This window comes from Phyllostomus hastatus, unplaced genomic scaffold, assembly GCF_019186645.2.
Source record: "Phyllostomus hastatus isolate PE091 unplaced genomic scaffold, TTU_PhHast_1.1 phas_contig_34, whole genome shotgun sequence".
NCBI lineage: Eukaryota > Metazoa > Chordata > Mammalia > Chiroptera > Phyllostomidae > Phyllostomus > Phyllostomus hastatus.
Genome location: NW_025333857.1, coordinates 10,542,707 through 10,547,630, shown reverse-complemented (window position 1 = coordinate 10,547,630; position 4,924 = coordinate 10,542,707). Strand labels below are relative to the sequence as shown.

The 4,924-nt window shown below is 47.0% G+C and overlaps 1 pseudogene; it reads left to right on the top strand.

The window, feature by feature from the left end:
* The first annotated feature begins 4,009 nt into the window (after nt 1–4,009).
* On the top strand, nt 4,010–4,670 carry LOC123819863 (annotated as a pseudogene).
* The last annotated feature ends 254 nt before the right edge of the window (nt 4,671–4,924 follow it).

The following is a 4,924-nucleotide window of genomic DNA, read 5'->3' as shown; positions in this document are numbered from 1 at the left end:
CCGGGAATCCAACCCGCGGTCTTTTTGGACGTGGATCTGCGCGCAACCCAGTGAGCCACAGCCCACGGGAGGTAGGGCTTCCCCCCCCGCCCCCCCGGGGAGTTTTCAACATTACAGAGTAGTGAAGCACAGCAGCGGTCCCCAGCTTTTTGCGCTCCAGCAACCCTGTTTCGTGGAAGACAACTTTTCCATGGGTCGAGGAGTGAGGGGATAGAGTGGGGGATACAGAGTGGGGGGCAGAGAACTCGGGATCTTGGAGTGGGGACCCCGCCTTTCCTACACTTTTGTTTTCTTTTCATACACTTTCGTCCACCGTCCGGCAAGGCTCTTTTTAATCCGTGTATATTGAGCGGTTGACTGGAAGAGATGTTCCGTAGAGAAAACATCGATGTACAGGAGAGAAACAGACATTGGTTGCTTCTCCCTTCGAGCCTGACCCCAGACTTGTACCGCTGTTGGGGAAGCATCTGGGAATCCAAACCTGGTTCTTTCGGTTCACGGACCAGCGCTCAATCCATTGAGCCACAGCAGCTGGGACTTTATTCCAGGGGGTTTTGAACATTATGACGTTACAGACCGGTGTGGTCCCCAGCATTTTTGGCACCAGGGACCAGTTTCGTGGAAGACAACTTCCTCGGATAGGGGGTGGAGTGGGTGTAAAGTAGTGGAGGTTATGTGAGTTGTGGGGGGTGGGAAACACATGCGAGGAGCTTGCGGGTTGGGGAGACAGGAGAAAGCCTCACTTCTGACAAAATCTGCCTGTATCTCCTGAATTTAAAGGACATCAGATTTTCATTTCCTATTCCAAAACACTGAGACAACTTTACTAGGGGTCACTCAGGAAACTGTAAAGATTCAATGAAAGAAAACTTGCAAATTACAGATGGAGAATCTGAACATACTGAATGATAGCTGCCTTTAGTATTAATGTAACAATAATCTGTTCGACCCAAGCCCAGCCAGGCCAAGAGAAGCTTTTTAAAAAAGATTTTATTTATGTATTTGTTTGCTTGTTTGTTTGTTTGTTTGTTTCTAGAGAGGGAAGGGAGGAGAGAGGAAGACAAACATCACTGTGTGTTTGCATCTCGAGCGCCCCCTACTGGGGACTCAGCCCCTAACTCAAGTTGTGGCCTCAGTGGGAATCCAACTGGTGACCCTTTGGTTACCAGGCGGGCACTCAGACCACTGAGTCACACCAGCCAGGGACCAAGAGAAGCTTTGACTGCAGCTTCTTTTAACACTCTCCGTGGGTCCCTGTTGAAGTCCTCCAGCAAATGGACACTCGAGGAGAGGGGATTGTCTGGATGACTGTGAGGGGACAGAGCCCCAATTTCTACCTGTAGTCCAGCCCTGAACCATTAATGAGAGAACTTGTACAGCTCACTTTGCAGACAATAAGCACAAAGGAAAGTTGTCTAACAAACAGTGGCTGTTCTGTGAAGGATACATGAGCTGAACAATCTCTTCTTTCATGTCCTGGTCAGGCTAACTCTGGTGATACTATTTTATGGCACAGAATAAATGAAAACGTTGTAAAAGGCCAGGACAAAGTCAAATAAAAAGAATGTGGGGAGGGATGAGTGGAGGGAGGGGGTGAGCAGGTGGAGGGTGGGAGGGAGATGACGGGAAATGGGACTTTTTTTTAATGAATTTTTTAAAATATTTATTTTTAGAGAGGGAAGGGGGGAGAGAGAGAGAGAGAGGGAGGGAGAGAGGGGGAGGGAGAGAGAGGGAGAGAAACATCAATGTGCAGTTGCTGGGGGTCATGGCCTGCAACCCAGGCATGTGCCCTGACTGGGAATGGACCCTGCAACACTTTGGTTCACAGCCCAAGCTCAATCCACTGAGCTACGCCAGCCAGGGCGGGACTTTTATAGGCTTTCAGCCATTGGAAATCACAACACTCTTTGGAAAGCTCTTTCTTGGGTTGGTGGTAAAGTAGGGTACTTCTCTCAAGCAGGGCACTACAGAAGGCATCATGTCTAGGTAATCAAGATAAATAATCCTTTCAGACAATACTAAAAACAAAAAAAAATAATGCCAATACATCCATGATGGACAAACTACCAAAATGTTACAGACATGAAATGACCTTCCACTTGCAAGCTGCTGAGAGAACTACAAAAAAAGACGGCCGCGTGCAAATACATGTGGCCAATTCCATTCGGTCTAAAACATTCCAACCAAAGAAAAAGAACAGATCCGTCTTTCTAAATGTCCTCAAGTGCTCATATACAACCCTGGTTTTTATTTTTAACAATCTGGTCAAGTTGGGAGCCTATGAAGACGTTTCAGGAATGTGAAGTGACAGAAAAATTATTCAAAATTGTTACGAAGTCACAAGGAAATGCCAACATGGCAATACTCTCAATTAAACACCAGTCATCTTGAGAAAACTAATGTGTTTCCTTCCGTGATCACCAAGAGCATTAAATTATATTAAATTCCCCTTTTGGTGTAAATAGAATACACTTTAAATAAGGTGGAAATTTAATCCCTGCCGGTTCAATAGTCTGAATGTTAAAACATTAAAAAATTTGAATGTCACATTGACTTCAGTTAATAAAAATTTTTAAGTATGTTAAATTTAATAAAATGATGTTTTAAGGTTAAACTGCCACAGGTGAGAAAGGTAACCAGGTTCTTGGTGATGGTGGACAAAGAATTGAAAGGAATACACAGTTTACTGCAGAAAGAGAGCAGATTTATTAAGCTATAGTACACTCCACAGAACACAAGAACGGGCCAACTCTGAGCAGAGATTGACCTCAGGGCTGGAGCGACTCTATTCTTATAGGGCGGATATCTCCTTGTTAGTTCTGGCAGGCTTTTATTGAGCATGTACAAGTAGTTATACTACTTTAAAGCTTTTGCGAATGTGTTCTCATGATTTTCCTTGATTGGCCACGGGAGAAGGGAGTTGCACAATGTTAATTTATTATAATGCTCTTACAGTGAAGCAGGGTTCATGTAGAATCTTCTGCACAGGTGCACTCAAGATTCACCAGATTCAGCTCTTCTCCAGAAAATGGAAACAACACATCTTAGAACTGGGTCTCTGTCCTGCAACGTTAAGATGTCCCTTATCTTAGCCCTAGGACACCTCCGGAGTTTCCTCCTAACATCTCCAGCCTCAAAAATATTTTTAAACACTTATGTCTGATATTTATATTAACATAAAAACAATGTAATATTTCGAAAAGTTTAATGCTCCACTTTTCAAGTTTTTTATACCTTACTCCAGGGGTCCCCAAACCATGGGCTACAGCGAAGCTTGCCTGAGCTCTGTCTCCTGTCCCCACTCCAAGATCCCGAGTTCTCTGCCCCCCACTCTGTATCCCCCACTCTATCCCCTCACTCCTCGACCCATGGAAAAGTTGTCTTCCACGAAACAGGTTGCTGGAGCGCAAAAAGCTGGGGACCGCTGCTGTGCTTCACTACTCTGTAATGTTGAAAACTCCCCGGGGGGGGGGGGGGGGGAAGCCCTACCTCCCGTGGGCTGTGGCTCACTGGGTTGCGCGCAGATCCACGTCCAAAAAGACCGCGGGTTGGATTCCCGGATGGATTCCCGTCAGGGCACAAGCCAGCGCCGCGAGGCCGTGTCCCCAGTGCGGGGCGTGCAAGAGGCAACAGATCGGTGTTTCTATCCTGTGCATCGATGTTTGCTCCCGGGGACCTCTTCCTGGGCTTGCGTTCCAATCTCCTGCAGAAACCACCATGCTCTGTCCCCAGCCTCACACCGCTCAATACACACGGATTCTACGGAGTCTGTGTAAAAGTGGCCTCGCCGGAGCATGGACAAAAGTGTATGAAAAGAAACCAAAAGTGTAGGAAAGGCGGGGCTCCCTGTGGAGTATTTAAGACCACGCCCCCAGCAAGGCCAGGCAGAGCGGATCTTTGCTCACGACTATCACGATCCAAGGAGCACAAAGTTGCGGGGGCCGCGACGCCACGGTTGTTTCTACTGTGCTGAGAACCCCGGAGACTGAAAACGCAGGCTCCCAAGTTTATGCGGCCAAACCCGGCGGCCGAGAAGGCCACCTGCGCGCCCTCTGGCGGTCCGCTGGAGAATCGCGCTTCCCTCTGAACCAGCGAAGGACAGTCCCCTGAATCGCCGGAATTCTCAAAGGCCCGGATCTGTCTGTCTTCCTCTCTCCTGGCGGCGGGACTGCTGCTCTTGCTCCATCCCTGCCTGCTCTCTCGGCGGGGACCTACTTTCGATCCATAGCCCAGACAACCACGAAATCTTTGCTCTTTTGAGACAGTTGAACACTATCCCACCTCAGTCATGCCTGAATGACAGAAGCGACTTCAAATTTCCTTGGAAAACGAGGGACTATCGCCCAAATGCACAGGACACAACGCAGCTGTTTCCACCATCTGATGCGCTAGCTGATCTTCGAACTCAGAACACAGCCACGCGGCTTGGAACCTCACCGTCCTCTTACCATCCGCTCTCCAGCGTTCATCACAGCCTAGAACGCCTGGGTCAGACAGAAGAAGAAAATCTGGTCTGTCCCTATTTAGGATCTCCTGTCCGGAAGTACTTCCAAAGGATCCGTAACTACCTGAGAGAAAAGAAATTCAGCTCCTGTGCCTGGGAGGTTGTCAGAGTCCAAATTGCAGGGCGCCTTCTCCTCATGCAACGATCCTCTAAGAAAGGTCAATAAATTAGACAGTAGAATATACTCGTGACTCTCTCTATTGAATTGCATTGTTTGCTAAGCTCCCAAACAATCTCCACTCACATATCTGCACCAGCTGAGAAGTACCCGAATCCCAAATCATGGGGTTATTATATATATAATTATATAAAATACATAGTAAATCATGAATTTACAAAATTATGTTTAGAGAGAACATGATCTAATTTCTTTTTTTTTAAAGATTTTTTAAAAATTTATTTATTTTTAGGGAGGGAAGG